The sequence below is a fragment of the Mytilus galloprovincialis genome, chromosome 8, assembly GCF_965363235.1.
Source record: "Mytilus galloprovincialis chromosome 8, xbMytGall1.hap1.1, whole genome shotgun sequence".
NCBI lineage: Eukaryota > Metazoa > Mollusca > Bivalvia > Mytilida > Mytilidae > Mytilus > Mytilus galloprovincialis.
This window is the reverse complement of record NC_134845.1, coordinates 22,840,835-22,862,738: the sequence shown is the minus strand read 5'-3', so window position 1 is coordinate 22,862,738 and position 21,904 is coordinate 22,840,835. Positions and strand designations below refer to the sequence as shown.

General features: G+C 32.9%; 1 long non-coding RNA gene across 1 annotated transcript; it reads right to left on the bottom strand.

The window, feature by feature from the left end:
* Positions 1–465: 465 nt before the first annotated feature.
* On the bottom strand, positions 466–6,778 carry LOC143085337 (uncharacterized). The gene is made up of 4 exons (XR_012981306.1): positions 6,569–6,778; positions 6,128–6,196; positions 3,402–3,608; positions 466–2,705 (listed from the first exon to the last, which is right to left on the bottom strand). It is a non-coding gene; the product is annotated as an uncharacterized LOC143085337 (long non-coding RNA).
* Between the last annotated feature and the right edge of the window lie 15,126 nt (positions 6,779–21,904).

Here is a 21,904-nt window from a genome sequence, read left to right as displayed (position 1 = left end):
AGATCTTGACCTGATAAACATTTTTACCCCATGTCAGATTTGCTCTAAATGCTTTGGTTTTTGAGTTATAAGCCAAAAACTGCATTTTACCCCTATGTTCTATTTTTAGCCGTGGCGGCCATCTTGGTTGGTTGACCGGGTCACGCCACACATTTTTTAAACTAGATACCCCAATGATGATTGTGGCCAAGTTTGGTTTGATTTGGCCCAGTAGTTTCAGAGGAGAAGATTTTTGTAAAAGTTAACGACGACGGACGCAGGACGACGACGGACGACGGACGCAGGACGACGGACGCCGGACGCAAAGTGATGGGAAAAGCTCACTTGGCCCTTCGGGCCAGGTGAGCTAAAAACAGTCTGTTGCATTGGTAGTCTTTCTTTACAGATTTTATAAGTATGAAATACTTTTAAAATAAGTATTCAATATCTATACAGTCCAATAGGGTCAGCGAAGTATTGACCAAATACATTTGATAAAGCTTTAATTATATGAAAATGTTAATGATGTACACGAATAATCTACTATGCTTTTGTCTAAACTAAAAATATAAGATGATAAAAATCCTTAACAAGGTTTATATCGACATATATGACATTGCTATTTTAAAAATTGACTCCTCTCATTTGCCAGGAGGCCATTTCGCCAAAGTGACCCACTTTAGTGTTCCTGTTGTGCTTGATGGCCACCATTGGTGTATTTTTAGGCAATAGTACGGAGGGTTCCAAACCGGTATCGTCTCCCCAAAGACAGGGAGGCAGTGCTATATATCCAGCTTCGTCGTATTTGTTCTCTTTAATGTTCCCCTTGCCAAATACTGGAACTTGTCTGCATAACAGCTCCATCTCATGCCCAGTGTCGTTCCTATAAAGTTCCATAGCAATGCACGCTGGGGCATGACAGTGACCTCCAGCGTAAATCAGTCTTATATTGCTGACGGTCCATTTGAATTCTATTGTATGGACACATTCACAATCGTCCCCAGAAGGACAATTTCCAGTACATTTAGTTCCAGGAGTGGGTGTGTTCAGAGGCCAGTTGTTATATCCCGGGATAGGTTTTCCTGGCAGGGCAAATGCTGGAGGAATATCATATTCACCTGCCCAAGCTTCGGTTTGATAATAAATACGGGGTAAATCATGATGAGAAACTTTTGCACCAACTACCTTGTATTCCTGGAACCAAAAGCGAAATTTCATGTGGTATCGTAAGAGTTCTGGTCGTATAGGTTGGTCAGCATCCAGCATTATACGTTTGTGTTTACAACATTGGAGCCCTCCTGCATACGTCATTGAATTACACGTTGGATTTCTCTGAGATAACAGTTCCCCAGCTGGTGCTGGAACGCAGTTTTTGACGAAATGATCACAGTTGGACCCATTATTATCACACATCATACCTGTTTCTCCTACTTCACAGATGCAGTTAGGCTCGTTGCTTGTTATCAAAGCAATTATGCCGGTTGTATGTACTTTATGATAAGCAAAGACCTGAGAAGAACCGATAGCAGAAATGAAGTTGATTTGTGCATTCAAAGCGTTAAAGCTATAATGTTCTTTCGTCAAACCTTTTAGAGGTCGTGTCAAGATGGCAGTTCTAACACCGTCGACGACTGTATTGGATACAATCTTAATGCTTGATTTTAAAGGAGTTCCTGGACAATGATCTGCTTCGCTTCCACAAGTACCTATTTGCCGTTCATATACACCTGTAGAGTTAACAATTAGAGTATAAGGTTTGTCGGCCATATGTGTAGCATTGAAACCAACTCCAAACCATGCGTCTGCAGGTCCACTCAAGGTTATTGTGCTAACCTCAGAAAGTTCAATTTTTATTGATACACCGGTGCTAAATTTCAAATTTCCTGTTCGTTTACTAGATGTCGAACATTGTTTTGAACTTTTAAACTCGTTGTAAGAGACAATTATTAAACCATCAGACTCTGAGTCAACACTACAGCCACTAGGAACTTCGCTTGAAGAGGAGACCATGGTTACATTCTTAGTTGCTTTGACTCCTAAGTTGGCTACTGCATCAAAACATATGGTCGCACTTTTCGTGGGAGTTTTACAAGATGGCTCTACAACAAGTGCGTAATGGTGCTGAGTGTATTTTGTTTTTGTGCTAGGACCGTATATCGCAGGGTCACCACCAAAACGCCCATTGCATGGACATTCTAGAATACCAGAGTAAATGGCTCCTTCTTTCGGAATGCCACGACCATATCTAGCCTGTCGTGGTTCATCTCCTGGAGTGAAAACGGTACAGTTGTGAACGTCTTGTGGTGTAGCACCACAGTCTCTATTACGTGTATCAATTTGCATAGGAGTTATATGCCATTTGTCGGGCGAGTCAATTAATTGGGCGAATCCGTCTGGGTAACCGTGGAAACTTTTCCTTGACTCTCCACCATTTCCTTCACTAAACATTTGACTTGTTGGAACGTTTTTGTACTCTCGATCCTTTGCTGAAGGCAGATCTACTGCTACCCATTTCATTGGAGATCCATGAGCACTGACGTCACTTGGATCTGGATTCTGTATTTTTACCAATTTTGAATGGTTCCCAGTCATCCATGCCATGTAGTGGTGGTTATATGCCCAGTTGATTGGAACAGATACATCGTTTTCGGGATTCAAACCTGGTTTATCAAGTGGATACACCATAACTTGGTCCTGTTCGTAGCCTGTAATGGCCATGACCTTCCCTGAATAACAATTAGAAACAATTGAAATTTAACATTAAGCATAGACAGAAGCTGAACAGATAATGAAAACAGTTATATTCAGGTGTGACACATCGATGTTTCTGAAAATTATTTGTGTGAAGTTTTAAATGATACAGTTTCAAAATAAAATTAGCTGTTTTTTTATATACAAAATAATGTATATGGAAAACTATGTTAAGCATGAAAAATAACAGTTCCAGTAACAAACTTCGATAAATATATGGTAGTTCATTTTTAAATTCAAAGGACACTAGGGTCTTAAAACAAATAAATTATTATAGCAAATCAAATAGAGAGTTATCTTACAATGATGCGGTAATTGTTAAGCAAGGGTAATCGCTAACAGAAGATTATAGAACAATACACACGGAGGATTCATCTACTATTACCAATGTTATTTCAACTGATCGGGCGGAGCTTACGTTTTAATTTGCAGAAGGACAGTTTATTTGATGATTTGTGTGATAAGGATGATTGCCGATATAATTATTACTGATTATCTAATCACCTATCAGTGTCATCAAAGAAATTTACAAAAGAATGACTGGACACTCAATTGATGAAACACCTATCTATAGATGGACTGGTTTGTGATGAGCGAACCGGTTAAACTCCGCCAAGTCAAGTGAAATAAATCGAGTAATTTTTTTTATGCAGGCACTTTATATAATATACCTGCAAATCTGTCGATTATTTCTTGTGGAATCAGGTTGTTGCCTTGATCGGTCCAAAAGACTTCACCATAATGTGTTGCAATTTCTGGTGAGTAGACATCAAAATACTCATGACCTTTGCTCATATAGTCATCGTTAAAAGGCACAGCCTGGTTCCCGCCACTGGCTACCAGATACCGACCATTCATGTTACCACCTTTCTCATTTTCTACAAGTACATGTATGTGGGTTTTGTAATTTGTTTCTTTTTCATGCGCTTATGGTGGTGGGCTGGAAGTCCTCGGATATAAAATATCATTTCAGTGCTCCAATAATTTTTCGTCAAAATGATTTCAGATATGGATACAAGTGTATATGTAGCCCTTTCAAAGTGGAATCTTTTGACTCTAGCTAGTATGGTTGTTTATTTTGGCGCCATTAAATAATGCACTAATCAAAATGCAGATAATATAGAACTAAATCTTCCCTAATCGACCAAAATTTAATTACAACAACATTAATTTCAATTTTGTTAGTTTTCAGTTTAAGCATGGACGTGTAAGAAAATGATGTGTTTGAAAAAGTCATAAGTCCTATATCATTAGAATAAAATACATTGTATAAATGTACATGCATACAAATAAATGACAGATACATCGGTACAAATTTTAAGACATGTACATAATTCATTGTCACATGTCATTGTAAAATGTACAAAAACAAAGTTAAACCAAAGATGAAGAACTGGATCTTCCATCACTGTATTGGATACCTAAACTACATATTAAGTGTCCTTACAAACAACGGTATATTGCTGGGTCTTCCAAGTGCTCCACGAAACCTCTTTCTAAATTATTAACATCCATTTTATCAGCAATCAAAGACGGGCTTGAAAGTTAATGTGAAACTGCCTATTCTAGAGGGGCGTGAATCAGATGTGGATACTTAAAAATTCTAAAGATATTTTAGAGTACATACAATCGAACTCTCCTTCATCTTGTAACAGTATTAAAACATTTGACATTTCTACTCTTTACACTAGTATTCCACATTCCAAAATAAAAGAGACAAATTGAAAGAGTTGGTATTGCTTTGCTTTATGAAAAAGAATAGCAAACGTAGATACAAGTATCTTGTCTTAGGGAGGGATAAATCCTACTTTGTAAAGGACCACTCTGATTCAAACAAAAAATTCTCTGAAACTGATATTATCAAGATGCTTGATTTCTTGATTGACAACATATTTGTTACGTTCGGAGGACGTGTTTTTCAACAGATTGTCGGAATTCCAATGGGAACAAACTGTGCCCCTCTACTTGCCGACTTGTTTCTTAATTATTATGAGGCTGACTTCATGCAGGAACTTCTTAGGAAGAAAGATAAGAAGTTAGCAATATCCTTTAACTCTACTTTCCGCTATATAGATGATGTTCATTCTAAATAATTCAAAATTTGGTGACTATGGGGAACGCATCTATCCAATCGAGCTAGAGATAAAGGTACCACAGATACAGTTAAGTCGGCCTTATATCTTGACTTACATCTAGAAATTGACAATGAGGGTCGGTTGAAAACAAAACTTTACGACAAAAGAAATGATTTCAGCTTTCCAATTGTGAACTTTCCATTTCTAAGTAGCAACATTCCAGCAGCACCTGCATACGGAGTAGATATCTCCCAATTGATACGATATTCCCGTGCTTGCATTTCCTATCATGATTTTCTTGATAGAGGGTTGCTGCTCACAAGGAAGCTATTAAACCAAGAGTTCCAAATGGTGAAGTTGAAATCATCCCTTCGTAAAATTTACGGACGCCATCACGAGTTGGTTGACCGTTATGGAATAACCGTTTCACAAATGATATCGGATATGTTCCTTACGTCGTAACTACAATCCCCTTCCCTTTCATGAATAAGACCTACCGAATTAGACTATTTACCGGATTTGTTATCACATACATGTAAGCAACACGACGGATGCCACATGTGGAGCAGGATCTGCGTACCCTTCCGGAGCACCTGAGATCACCCCTAGTTTTTTGGGAGGTTCGTGTTGTTTATTCTTTAGTTTTCTATGTTGTGTCATGTGTACTACAATGTATTGTTTGTCTGTTTGGTATCTTTCGCCCCTCTTTTAAAGATTAAAAGTGGTACTGTAATATATTACATATACAACATGTACATGTATCATATATCTGTTTATAGATATAGGAAGATGTGGTATGAGTGGCAATGAGACAACTCTCCATCCAAATAACAATTTATAAAAGTACATCCATTATATGTCAAGGTACGGCCTTCAAAACGGAGACTTGGCTCACACCGAACAACAAGCTATAAAGGGCCCGAAAAATTAGTAATGTAAAACCACTCAAACGGGAAAGCCAACGTTCATAGCTATTTATAATTTGTTTTTTGAGATTATAAACATAAATGTTTGAGGTCTGGGTACAGTGTATTTACTCCTTCTAAACATGTTGGTGCTACATTTATTTAACAGCATTATTATGATTTGTTCAATCTCTGAGTTTGATACACAGCATGGAGGCTCTGAAGCATGCATGGTGTCATTAAACATACTTACTCGCTTGTGCAGTTTGAAATGAATGGTATGTCCAAAATATTCTCTTTTATGTAAGCAGAATGTATACGCATGTTCGTGTGTGGAGAATTGTGGACACTTCCATTAGAGTATTTTATGTGCACCCATTTGTTTTTTTCTACCTGTATAGATAAGTAAACACTTACTCTGTACGTTTACTATTCTATTGCATCCAACAACAATCACTACCAATGCCAATAACAAAATCGGGACTTCTAAAAATAAACAAATAACATAAATGTTAAGAATCATTAGTTTTTTTTAGGTTTTTAGTTTATTGAAAAATCGGGAAAATTGCATTTATCAAAATATTGTTTCCTGTCCTAAGCCGAACATCTGCCATTCAATGGATGCCGTTGTTTGCTGTCTGTCGTAGTTGTTTTTCACTTTAATCAGGCAGTTGGTTTAGCCCATTCGATATTTTTTCACATTTTATCATAAGGACACAATTCTATTTTTCATGTCTCACAAAATTTGGAAAAAAAATAATGCAATTCCAAATGACAAATTACCTGTGGTTTTGACATATGTATTTGTAAATATGTATGTATTATAACTGGGTCGACATAACAGATACTAGTTCTTACCTTTCATGACTGCGATATCCAAATTTTTGATTACATATATGCGACAAGGTATTTTATATACTAAGATAAAGACACTAGATAATGTACTGACAGTTACGTCGGTGAAAATCACTGACCTTCGTGTATAGCATGTTCAGTATATCATTGTTTATTTCTTCAAATTAAAATCCATTTTGTATTCATTTATTAACATTTATAAGAAAATTTGAAATTAGGCATCAAAATAATTGGAGATGAACAGAAAACGCAGCAGAAAATACGAAAACAAATGAACAACAATGCACATCAAATGATAAATTGCTAGGTTGTTCATTAACCTCTCCTCTTTGTAATATTGTTTGTAGTCATTCGTCATGCGCAGAATATGTATGTTATATGTAAAAATAACTTGTTTTCGTACCATTAACTTAGTTTTATCATGTTTATGTTAAAAATGAAGAAATATGTTCAATTCTATCCTCAGGATACCACAATAAAACAAAACAAAAAAGCCAAACAAATCTAACATATTAAAGAAAAAAAACCCAAATAAACCCCAAGGACTGAACTAACTAAGATGTTCCCAAAGACTAATCATGCATAGATACAATACGACTTACAACCTTAATTATCGATTACTTCCAACCCTGTTGTCAACTCGTTCTCGTCCTCAATTGCATGAACTATTTGCTACTGGAGAAACATTAACCAATCAAATGAACAAGCCACAGTATGTTGGGATGGGTGGTTTATTTGATTTTTCTCAAACAAAAGTACATATTCATATTTTCAACAATTAACCCCAAAAAAATCGAAATGAAATAAAGTATACATATAGGAGATAAAACCCTAAATATACAGGATAAGAAAGCAAAGAAACGGCATATAAAGATCGCCAAATGCATAAGGTTTCAAACGTGTTTTTTTTGGCAGTTGATAAGAAGACTTTCGAAGTTTAATGTATATCAACCCCATTTCCCGCCCAGTGTAGATATTTATAATTGAACAATTGAAAAAACACACATACCATTAGGAAAGTTTATAACCAGTGAATATTTATTGGGAACATAAAACGTGCATATATATAGGTTGCCGCATACTTATTGCAGTTCATTTATAATATAAAAAAAGATGTGGTATGATTGCCAATAAGTATATGTTTTCATTGATCCATACAGAATATCATTTGTAGTGAAATGTTCTACAAAAATGAGTAGAATGATGATTTCTAATGGTCACTTAATATATATAAATTCGACACACTTGTCTAATGCTTGTGGAATATAGTAGACATCTTTGGCCTACCGTCAGTAGAACTTTTTTAAAGGGTCGTCTGGTTGGTTGTGTTTGATGTATTGGGACGTAAATTTTGATGTCTCGTGTAAAGAGAGTACCACTTGTTCTGTACGTTAAGAACCCTTGCAGAAATCATCCAATGGCTCCGTAGGTGGCCTGTTGCAAGATAACATGTCTGTTCTTTTCAAACCTTCATTTTCAACTGGTACATGTATTCTTAATTTCCCCAAACTTTATCCCTTGTGGACTCTATAACAGGACCTACACCTTTAATTTGTAATTATTTTTATTTGTTCTTATCCTGAGCATGCATGAAACATTTGCCACTGAACTAAGTATCAACAATCATAGAAATACTTACTCAAACATTAATGTGTAAGAATATAACTCCTGGACATGTCACGTTATTATAAGCTATCAGTTATTTAATATGTCAATCTCATTGAAAAATAAAAATGCAGTGCAATTTTTGCACTTAAAAAATAATAATGTTAATTTAGGGTTTAGAATTTATTAATAATCGTGAAAAGTAAATTTCTTATCCAAATCGGACTGTGTATTTTCTTTGTAACATTTAATCTATTTTTGACATGAACTCTGCCATAATATAGGACACATTTCAAACAAAATTACCGTTTATCGCAAATCTATAAGTATAATTTTTTATACATTTAAAAAAAAAAGTTTTTCTCTAACTAGAAGCCTCTAAATATTTTTCAAAGCTCAAAATAAATTTAAATTTAATTCTAATTGTAATTGTAATAAATAAAAATTACAATTTTTCAGTGTACTAGTTTGATTTGATTTCTGAAAGTATAAATAACCTTCAAATAATTGAAACAAATATTTTACCAGTTCGAATAACAAGTTAGAATCAAACCGTTACACTAAATGTACTACTAGTAGACATGTAACTATAACATATACTTAGTATGTGTGTACGTTAGATAACCTAATGACTTCGAAATATCTACAAATACCATCTTCACCATAGTAAAAGCCTATTTTATATATGTGTCAAGGTATTATTTGAAACAAGAAGGAATGAATCAAAACCCACACTGCAGAAATTGTTTTAAAAGTATAGTCAGTAGTATACAAAGAGAGCTTGTCAAGTCAATTATTTTTTGGGACAAGCTGCAGTTGCATTTATTTATTGGATATGCATTTTCAGAGATGGAGAGCAAATACAAACAATTTATATTTTGTTTTTTATTTGGTCGGGTTGTTGTCTCTTTGACACATTCCCCATTTCCATTCTCAATTTTATAGCAGAGTATTCCGAGTAAGACAAATAAACTTTCGAACGCTCGAGAATTAATTTGGCCTAACGAGAAAGGTATTGCTATATAAATTATTTGAAGCCTGAATGTCCAGCCCTCAGTCCGTTCAGGAAAACACATGGTTTGGCTTGAAATTATAATAAACTGCAATGTCTAATTAGTTTAGGAAACATGGCAGACGTATTCCCTCTTTCAGGATGGAAAGAAATTGAAACGATGATTAAGTTCTTTCTCATTGTTGTGTGTGTTATTTTTTAGACTAGTATATGAAATTAGATTGAATTGCGGTTATCGTCTTTTTGTGTGGCTTTTTATCTGAGATAGATATATATTTACTGTGATGTTTGATTGTGTATACATATGAATAACATCGATAATCTGATATATATGCTCTTTATGGAATACAAATATTTTATTTTAATAAAACAAGTTTTTTTATACATTGTTTCTGCTTCGCAGGTTCCTTAATTAAGATGTCGAGGCAGATATACTCATTATCATTAGCAGACGAGTCGGCCAGTACTTGTACAGGAACATATTAGTTTGTCGCAACTTCAAAAGCAGAAAAATCGGGAACCATTTTATGAAATGAGTGTTTCGCAAGCTATCTGTTCTCATTTTCTTTATGAAAACAATAGACGTTTATTGTCGTTATTTATACTTGGTATCTACACTTTTGAACGAAAGAAATGGAGCGAGGAAGATTTAACAGTGAACTAACACTCATACTCGTATGACAGCCGTTTCAATTCTCTTCTAGCTATTTTTATATACTGATATATGCATCACGCATGGCTTTGTTTTCAAACATTATGGCTGTTTATTTATACGTCCAGCACATGCATAAAATAAATGTAGGCTAAACAAAAGTTGTCAAGTTACACTGGTCTATGCATATTGGATATTCAAATTCAAATTCTTTACGGCTCATCAGTATGATCAAGTACATGTACAGTGTATGTGATATAGATACAATGGATAAGCGTTGATTCTTGAAAAAGAAACCATGAGCCCGCAGGGCATATTACAAACAATACAAACAATATGCATAATAAACAATAGGTGACGTCAGAAGTTTCATCAATACAAAATACCTTTTATTACAATAAACTGTTTATCAATTTAAAGAGAAATGTATATACTTTCCCAAATTACAGAGCTGTTTTGTGTTTTCACCTGACAATTCATACATTTTGAACAATTTAACACAAGTTCTTTATAACAAGACCTTAATATACAATTGTCACTAATTAAAATTTTGAACCAAATATTTACGCTGATACTGCAGTGGAAATCTACCTAATTCAAAATAGACCATCACATTTGAGGTCGTTCTTTTGACACTTAATAACATTTTGCAGTAGTCCAAATGGACCTTTCCTGTCATAGGAAATTTGTGTACTCCCCATATCTCACAACCACACATTAATATACTACTAACATAACTATCAAATAGACTAAGCATTGTAAATATATTTAAACATAATGATGATGTAGTTCTACTCATACTGAACATAGGTTTTTTCTACCTTGTTCTGCACAATGTTTCTGTGTATTAAGAAATTTACAATTATACGGTATTATACACCTAAATAACAATAGAAAATTGATCAACAATATTCATTGTTTGACCATTATAGACCCATGTCTCATTAGGCCGTACAATTTCACCCTTCCTGAATACAACAAATTTTATTATGCTCCACCTACGATAGTAGAGGGGCTTTATGTTTTCTGGTCTGTGCCTCCGTTCGTCCGTCCGTCCATCCGTCCGTCCGTCTGTGCCTCCGTTCGTCCGTCCGGTTAAAGTTTTTGGTCGAGGTAGTTTTTGATGAAGCTGAAGTCCAATCAACTTGAAACTTAATACACATGTTCCCCATGATATGATCTTTCTTATTTTAATGCCAAATTATAGTTTTGACCCCAATTGCATGGTCCACTGAACATAGAAAATGATAGTGCAAAGTTCAGGTTAAAGTTTTTGGTCAAGGTAGTTTTTGATGAAGTTAAAGTTACATCAACTTGAAACTTAGTACACATGTTCCCTATGATATGATCTTTCTAATTTTAATTCCAAATTAAAGTTTTGACCCAAATTTCACGGTCCACTGAACATAGAAAATGATAGTGAGAGTGGGGCATCCGTGTATTATGGACACATTCTTGTTTTTTTTTGTACTAACAGACAAGTCCCATTTTTCTGTGTAAATTGACAAAGTATTCAACATTTCCTGTAAACCGTCTACTGTTTCAGACATCAAAATCATGTCACCAGCATACATAAACAAAAATAATGTTATATCTTGAAACTCTAAGGCACAATTGTCATTAGCAATGAATTCATTTTCAAAATCATTCACATAGAAATAAAATAAAATTGGAGAAAGAACTTCGCTTTGAATTAAACCAAGGTTGTTACAAAAGTAATCAGAGTTTAGCCCATTGAATCTAATACAGGTTCTAACATTATTATACATTATGATAGATTTTAAAACAGGTAAAAGTCTTCCCTGAAAATCATATTTTGCAATTTTGTATCATAAACATAAGCGATCAATTGAATCAAAAGATTTCAAGTAGTCTACAAAGCAACAATATAATCTTTTATTTTTACAGAGTGTAATTTGAATAACAGAGTATAAACAACAAAAAAAAAAAAAACAGCATCAACTGTACTACATGTATAACCGTTTCGAAAACCAAACTGTGCATCAGATAATATATATCATTAACAGTTGCCCAATTTAACAATCTTTTATTGAATATTGTGGTGAAAAGTTTACCTAGATTGCTGACATGGCTTATACCATGATAGTTTGCTGCATCATTGGCATCACCAAATTTGAAAATTGGTACCAGTATAGCATCTGCCCATGATGATAGGAAATATCCTCTATTCAATACGGCTTTAAAAATAGTATATAACTGTGGTATAAAAAAATCCTTGTATTCAATAAAAAAAAATCCTTCAGCAAACAGTCTGGACCATGGCTTTTGTCCCTTTTAAGTTCATTAATTGCCTTTATAATATCATCAGCAGTAATATCTGCATCTAACTCATCAAAAACACAGTAATTATCAATCACTTCAGGTCTCTTATTGCTATTCGGCACACGTGATACAAGTTCTTTGAAATATTCAAAAAAAAGTCAGTAATGTTTAAATCATGCACATTTCATCTGATTTTTTTCTTAAATAATGAATAAAATTTTCTTGGATTGTCTTTTTTTAGTTTACACAACATATAGCCTTCCTGTCGTTTGTAACTACGTTTGAGCTTGCATTCATACTTCTTAAAAGTATGTATTTCTTTACAATGATCGGCATATAGCTCTTTACACTTCTGGTCAAACCATGGTTTATCAGTATTTACTCTCTGATTTTGGGAATTTCGCTTTAATTTTACTTTTGGCATTTGCTTGAAAAATTGAGCCGTCACATTTGTTAAGCACTTCAAGTGAAGTTATTTATGCACAAGTCCATACCATCCTAAGAGGCTATGTCCATATTAGTTATCGTTGAACTTAAATCATCAGCATTAACTAGTAGGCATTATAACATAAGTCTCTAAATTCTTTTTTCCATTTGAAAAATTGAAATTCTTCACCATCCACTAAATTTGAATTTTTATCATTGCACTGCATAGTAAAGTCAATTATAAGTTGAACATAAATGGGAGGATGATCACTTTATGTTTTAAAATTACTTGTTATAAATTTTAGAACTTTTTCAATGTTATTTGGCTTAGCTAACAAGTAGTCGATCACACTTATACCTCTTGGACCACTATATGTAAAATCATTTGGAAGTCCATCAGGGTGGCGCCCATTTATAATTCTAAGTCCACTACTCTTACACAAATTTAGTAGTTTTGTTCCATAGTCGTTGGTTCCTGCATCCGTATTATTCATTCTGGTACAGGATTGTGTAAATGTTCGCTAACGTCGCCAACGTCGCCAACATTTACGAAATCATTACTGTTCGCCAACGTCGCCAACGTCGCCAACATTTATGAAATCAATACTGTTCGCCAACGTCGCCAACGTCGCCAACATTTACAAACTCATTACTGTTCGCCAACGTCGCCAACGTCGCCAACATTTATGAAATCAATACTGTTCGCCAACGTCGCCAACGTCGCCAACATTTACAAACTCATTACTGTTCGCCAACGTCGCCAACATTTATGAAATCAATACTGTTCGCCAACGTCGACAACGTCGCCAACATTTACAAACTCATTACTGTTCACCAACGTCGCCAACATTTACAAACTCATTACTGTTCGCCGACGTCGCCAACATTTACGAACTCATTACTGTTCGCCAACGTCTCCAACGTCGCCAACATTTATGAAATCAATACTGTTCGTCAACGTCGCCAATGTCGCCAACATTTACAAACTCATTACTGTTCGCCAATGTCGCCAACGTTACCAGCATTTATGAAATCAATACTGTTCGCCAACATCGCCAACGTCGCCAACATTTACAAACTCATTACTATTCGTTAATGTCGCAAACGTCGTTAACATTTACGAAATCATTACGAATGACTGTTCGCCAATGTCGCCAACATTCAGGAAAACATTACTGTTCACCAGTGTCGCTATCATTACCAACCTTTACGAAACCTGTACTGTTCACTAACATTTACTGTTCGCCAAGTGTGCGTCAACTTCATTGTTCGCCAACCTTAACATATCATAATAATTATTGTTTACCAAGTTCGCCAACGTTGATTTAAATTTAATGTTGGCCAACTTACTGAAGTTTGCCAACTTAGCCAAGTTCGCCAACATTTATTTTTGTATCTTTTTATATTCACCAACATTATTTTTTATTTACTGTTTGCACAGTTTGCAAAAAATATTTTTTATGTTTTGTTTAGCATGTTTGAAAACATTAAATTTAGATATAAATATATTATTATAACTTTATGGTGAAAAATTAAATTCGGATTTTGGCCTTATGTATCCGTCCTTGTCTCTGGAAATACACAAGTTGTCAACATCCGTTTTCTCTAACTTTTCCTGGAAATTGACCGCTAACTTTTTATTGAGTCTTACTTGGTCATGTTGATGCTATAGAACATTATAATGCTGTGAAACGGTATACAGTATGTCCCTTAAGTTATTTTTGTAAGTTTCAAACATTAAATACCTACTAAAAAATTGAATTAAATTTGAGTACAAAGGTGATCACATTGACACATACTGTATTTTTAATTTAAATTATTTGCGAATATCCATGACCAGCAAATTCAAATTCAAATATATTTTATTGCTAATCTAAGCGCCCACAAGGAGCAGAACAATCAACATTAATTACATACAAGTGATTACAAGTGATTATGATTAAGACACAATGTTATAAAAAAAAATTTTTTTTTTTATTAAGACAAGTAGAAGAATACAACAAGCACAGTGTTTAATAATATAACTAGGTTAAAAAAAGGGGGTCACTGGACATTACTATATATATATATATATATCATTTAAGGAAACTTTCCTATATGAGGATAAATTTTCCAATAATTCTCTGAGTTTCTGGAGTATGAAAATATCTTCAGAGGACATTAGCCAAATAAATTGTGATTTAATATCCAAACCAATAAAATTTTTAAACCGTAGTTTTATTTTATTTAAAAAGTTGAAACGAATATTTGAATGTTTTTGACACTGAAGAAGAAAATGAATTTCATCCTCAACCTCAGTACCACACAATTTACAGATACGTTCTGACACTGTTAGATTTTTGTACCTTCCCCTCTCAATTTCTAAATCGTGAGCACTGATACGGAATTTCGTTAAATAATGTCTATATCTAAAATTTTCCTGCAAAAGGTAATTTTCTAAGCAAAATCTGCTTTTAAAAAGTCTATAAGTTCTAAGCTTGTTACCATATAATTTATTGCCTCTGAAATCATTATTAAGCTCAGTTTGCCATATTGAATCATATTTTGATTGCATCTTTTTGCATGAATAGATTTTTTAACTTAATAAAACCTTCAAAAATAGAGTATATATCTGCCCAGTTCACCCATAACTGCAATATTTGTTGCTTTTTTACTTACTCCAAGTATAAATTTACTAAAGCTTAAATGAGCGTTCTCTACTGCCAGGTCTCCACATAGTTTTTTTGAAATAGTTATCCCCTTGAGTGTTTAGTTTGTGAAAGTTAATGTCACCCCATATTTCACTGCCATACAATAAGACTGATTTAACTGTATGGTCAAAAACATGAAGTTAGTGTTTTTAGCATGTTTTAACTTATAAGAATATTTCTTTTTACTACTATTACTATCATACTATCAGACCACTCAGGGACGAAATGAGACATTTTTAAAAGGGGGGTTCCAGCCTTCACCTGTTCACGCTTAACTTTTGAGTCCAAAAGCCTGACACTCAATTTTTTGAAAATTTTAGTTGGATTCTGTTGGCTTGTAGAGAGAATTTTACAAGCCCGAGAGCAATTTTACAACCAATGCCGTAGGACTTGTGGTTAAGCTTGAAGACTGGGGTTGCCAACCTAGGATAAAAGGGGGAGGGTCCAACTAAATGTTCCCATTTTAATGCATAGTTTGTCAATTTAAAACCCCCACCCCCCTTGACGACAATAAACTGGTTAATATAAAATAAATTAATGTTTTTGTTTTAAAATTATTATTTATTTCTTTTCTTATTTTGCTAGTATTTTTTGGCTTTTAAACTAGCCTTGAAACATGAGGTTTAATCTTTAATCTTCAGTGGCGGATCCAGAACTTTTCCTAAGGGGGGCCCGTTGGATGACCTAAGGGGGGCCCGCTCCAGTCATGCTTCAACGATTCCCTATATAATCAACCAAATTTTTTCCACACGAAATGATTTCTTCAAGAAAGTTAATATTAATATGATCAGTCATTGTCAGTTATGATTCACAGTGGACAGGTGTAGTTACTGATAGTGTCAGAGCTACTAAGTATAACAACTCAATATACATTAGGATTAAGACTAAGTTTAGTAAAATGGGGGAAACAGTTAAAGAATTGTGATATATTACTCTTTTTAAGGGTAAATGATATTATTTAAAGCAAAATTATATTCGGGTGAAATTTGATCCGGTGGAAAAAATGTCACAGTAGTTGTTCTTATTTTTTTATCCGGAGGAAAATATTTTCCTTGGATATTTTTTCCTCTGCCTTGAAATTCTATCTGGGTAGTTAACTTATAGAATAGTTATTAGAAAAAACTTATCCTTTAAAAATACTATGAAATAATAATAGTGTATTTAAAATAAAGCGAAATTGTTAAAAAAAAATGTATTATAATGAGAAATAATTTCACAAATTATCCTTGAAAAAATTTCATGAACATAAGGAAGAAAACCAGAAGTAATTTCAAAGATCGTAATTGTAAAAATAATATCATGATTAAATAAGGTTAGTGAAATACATGTAAAAGTGAATTGTTTTCAGATCTTAGTACAAATATAAATTTAAAAGTAAGGTAGAAATATAGTTGCATTACTACTGTAAACAGTAATAGAAGAATTTGCTTATGATGATATTTTTAACTATATAAATAGTTTTGTCTGTGGACAGAGATGTAGTTGTTGATTATATGGAAATCAGATAAATCATAGCAGAACAATATATTGGAACAAAAGCATGTTTAACAGCTGGATAGTTTTTACCTGTGAAATGTTATCTGTCTTATTAAATCAAGTTGTAAGTTATCTTTTAATATAAATGAATATATAAAAAATAAGATTCAATGAAAAATTTCACTATAAAATAGATTTAGAAATATATTATATTAATATCTTTAAAATTTAAATAGCTCACAATTACCTCCCTTTGATAAATTATGCAAATTTGGTCTACCTTTGTGAAACATTTTATAATTATAGTCGGGTATATATTGATTGTGAATAACTTACATTGTAGTTAATGGAACTCTATTTTACACGGTTCTGTGAAATATAGTACGGCAAACAGTGGCGGATCCAGGGGGGGTTCCGGTGGTGCGCACCCCCCCTTTATTTTTGCCGATCAATGCATTTGTATCGGGACATATGTTTTGCACCCCCCCTTTGCCCTGGGTGCCCTGGGTTAGTACCCCCCCTTTCGAAAATTCCTGCATCCGCCCCTGGCAAATATATACCAGTACATACTATCCACATAACACAGATAGATTTTCACTCCTCTGGAAAAAATCAACCTGTGAAATACTATGCCTGGAAAAAAATTACCCGGACAAATTATCCTCAGGATAAAATATCACAGAGGAAGAAATAAACCGTTACATTTACACTAAAACTTATATTTTTTAGCATGATTTATAGAGTAAAAGTTATAGTTTTGAAGGATAGAAACTTAGAGAACTTATAAGTTAAAATGAAGGCATATATAGAAACATAAATGGTGTTTATAATTTTAAACACATTTATTAGGTCTTTCCACTTTTCCGTGGAAAGACCTATTGGTTTTCTTCTGATTATTATTATTTTTTTCCGGCTAATTTTTTTCCTTCTCTGTTTTTTTGTTTCGCAAGATGTCGCTTAGATTTTTGGAATATCATATCGAACAGTTTATACGCTTTTGAAACTGACCCTGCTTAACCGAACACTTTCTCATATAAGAGTTATCTCCCCAAACACTGTTTTTCTTGTTATCGCTTAATATTCGCAACCGTATTTATTTTACCAAATTGCTCGTTATATCCTCAGGATGATTTGATTAATTTTGACCGAAGCTATCCGGAGACTCCATATGAGAGTTATTTCCCCTTTTATATTTGATATTAGTGATATGCATTTATAACTGGAAAACCATAAGTGTTAGAGGCCTAGGGTCTTTTGATTTGAGGTCCTTGGTCCCAAAAAAAGAAAATGAGGTAAAGGTCAAAGGTCAAGGTCATGATTAAAATTTTGATTTTGGCTTGTTATCTCTTATTTTCAGAAATCATATGAGATATCGACAAAATATTTTCACAAAATTGTTAGTCACGACATGTCGTAACACATAAATCTTAGTCGAAAGGGTACGTAGATGTTCCAGACCATATGAGTATTTGGACCGTACGCGTACGGTCCGGACCGTATACGTATACTCGTTATGTCCGACTATACGCGTACGGTCGGACCGTATGAGTATACGCGTATGGTCCAGTACGAGCTGACCATACATGTTATTGGATCATATGGTTTAAATTTAAACAAACATTTATCACAATCTTTATTTTTAGTTTTACAAATTGCTATTATTACAATTACTAGTAGATAGATAAAATGAACAAACGAACAATTGAAATTAAATATTTGTTTAATTGTATATCTGAATCCTGTTTTGGTACTCTCGCCCAAGGTGGCACTTGCTACCACAAGTAACGTAATATTGTTTTCGTTTACATGTTTGCAGTTCATGCATGTTCCTTTGCATTTGCATTTTTTTGTAAAGTTGCTAAATATTCTAAAACAATTGTCCTTCCACATTATGTTCACTTACAATATCTTCGATTTCAGTGATTAGAACTAAATGTATTACTGATCGACATGCTAAATACAAGAGATTAACAGATTTAATTAGCGTGAATTTTTGAAATAGTTAAAATATAAAGTTTTTATTTCAATTACCATTGAACTTTTTTATATTAATTTGAGCGTTAAGTTATGTTGATCTGCTATATGCATTTGTATCTAATACACTTGACCAACTTCCTAATATCAGTCAGACCGTACGCGTACGGTCCAAATACTCATACGGTCTGGAACATAGACATTTGGCGCGAGTTTTCCCCCTTTTTATATCTAATATCATATGTATGGCAATATAACTCATTAACAATATAAAGTAGAGGACTAGAGTCTTTTTATATGAGGTTCTTGGTTTATGACCTTGAAATTGAGCTCAAGGTCATATGCTTATTTAACACTCTAGATTTTGACCTTTGCTTTTACCTCATATGTACACATGATAAAGCCATGGGACTTTTTGCATTAGGTTGTAAGCAATGTGACCTTTAAAAAAAACAACTGGAAGTGACATTTTGTCAACCGGAAGTAGCTATTTTTTGTACTAAATCAATGTAAAAGTATATAGAACCATATATTTTTGGAATCAGTGTCAAGTAAACTATCAAACTTTTAAACCGGAAGTAAAAGATTATCTCCCTTTTTTATATATTTTTCTATATAGAAACCATATATTTTTGGAGTCAGCGTAGAATAAGCTGTCATTTGAATTTGATACTGAAACTGACATTTAAAATCAAATTTTAATATTTTCATTTTTAAATAGATTCTTGCTGGTGGAAAGACCTTCAATTGTTCTCTGAACAATTGGTTTTTAATTGTATCATGTTATGGTGTTTTAATGGAGATGAAATTATAAAACAAATATTTGATTACATGTGTATTCATTGGTCTACACTATATTTTAATTTTTATCATTACCCGCATGATTTTGATTTTGATTTTAATCTGATGTTCAGTAACTGTCGTTTGTTTATGTGGTTCATAAGTGTTTCTCGTTTTTTTATGTAGATTAGACCATTAGTTTTCCTGTTTGATTGTTTTTTTCACTAGTTATTTTTGGGGCCCTTTATAGCTTGCTGTTTAGTGTGAGCCAAGGCTCCGTGTTGACAACCGTACTTTTACCTATAATGGTTTACTTTTATGAATTGTGACTTGGATGGAAAGTTGTGTCATTGTAACTGATACCACATCTTCTTCTATCAATCATGTCTATGACATCCTGTTTGATATAAAGTTAAAAAAAGGATAGAAATATATGTTTTCTTGAATTTGACAGTTATATATGCATATGATGTCAGATAAACCTGCTTTTCATTTAAGAATTTTTTTTTAACTTATATCTTGGGAGTTTTATAGCACTGTTTTATTTTTATTTAGTTTTTTTATAAAATTATAAAATGTTTTTGAAATTTGAGGATACATGGTTAAATTAATTTTAAAAGCTTGTAAACAGGAGAAAATTTGTTTACCTCCACTCTTCCAGCTTTGTGCAGTGATGGTGATTTTTTTTTAAATACAATGAAATCTTATGTGAAATTTTGCTGATTTACTGGACAGGATAAAACTTTATTCATATCAAGTATTTTTTTATTTGAATATGTTGACACAAATAAATTATGCACACTTTAAAAAAAAAAAAAATTAACAAAGACTGATATCATAAATATATAGGAAAACAATGGTGGTATTAATTCTAGTAATAATACAATAGTAAACATGGTAAAGTTAAATATATGCATTGAAATTTTGACAATTTTTATTTTTGACTTATAGTTCTTTATAGATTGGAAATTTGCACTTTATGTTGTTTTTATGCAATTTACTAATGAACTTATAAGCCAATGCTTTTATTATGTTTATTGATATGCTTTAACCATTGTTACTGCATTACAAAATAGTGATCAATTTAAATATTTGTAATATATTTATTTTTCTGTTTAAGAATTATGGTACTTTATAAATATGAAAGTAGGCATAGAATGTTGATGGTTATAAATGCCTGAAACCCGAAACCCAATTTGATGTTAATTAAATTTTACAACTTAATTCTTGTTACCTTTTAATGTATTACAATGTACCTTAACATTTGTCATAAATGTACAACATGTACATAGATAAAAACTTTAATAAAGAAAAATTATGAGTAGGAATAGTTAATTTCCGTACATAACTTTAGTTTAAGTGAATTGATCTGTATGAAATTTAAACTCAAGGATGGAAACTTGAAAAGTAAAGTTGGGATTGATTTTGGGGGTTATGTTCCAAACAGTTTAGGAATTAAGGTCCTAAAAAGGGGTCCAAATAAGCATTTTTTTGAAGATATTAATTTGATGTTTGGTTTTTTATTTTATCATTGCAAGTTACAAAGAAGTTTGAATTTTGTTGCAGTGTAATGATTTTGGGCAGAGTTATGGTCCTTTTACTTTTGAAATTTCACTAAAATAATCAGTTTTCCTCACCTTTTTTGTCATTCTTGAATATATGGATTTGATAATTAGTATATAAATTTATCATAACAAGTAACAGTTCAAGTTTAAATTTTTTATTTGGTCTGATAATTTTGTGCAGAGTAATGGTTGTTGGGATTAGAAAATTATCTGAAATAATCAGTTTTAAACACTTTTTTTGTCATGCTTAAATACATTGATTTGATATTTGTTTTAATGTTTACAATGACAAGTTATAAATCAAGTTACAATTTTGTTCCAATACAATGAATTTTTTAATTTGTAGGGGATTTTGCATTGACATGCAATACTCACAGAATGCTTGTTGTACGCCCGTTTACAGTCAGGGGTACTACTTGTACAATTTATTTTTATTTACTTGAAGAAGTAAAAAAAATAAGTAAATAAATAATTTTTGAATAATCTCCCCTTAATTTTCTTAAAAATTTACTTGTTTAAGTAAATTTTTCTTACAATCCCACAAAAGTCATTAAGTTTTGAGATGTAAATTTATGCCTTTCATGATTTTTCCCTGGTTTGCTGATTTTTTATTTATTAGAGTTCAATGTTTCATCTCATTAATTCAACAAAGAAACTGATTGCGCAAAGATCTTAGTAATTGCGCAAGGCCTTCAAAAATTGCTCCTTGGAAGCTTGTAAATGAGCAGTGTTCTGAAGATAACAGACAAATGAGATTTTCATTGTCTATTAAATTACACTTAAATGATTAGTAAAGACATCTGCAAAGGGCAGATAATTTAAAATTCTATTACAGCAAAGAAATTATAAAAATTTAATAAAAGAAGATAGGATGAC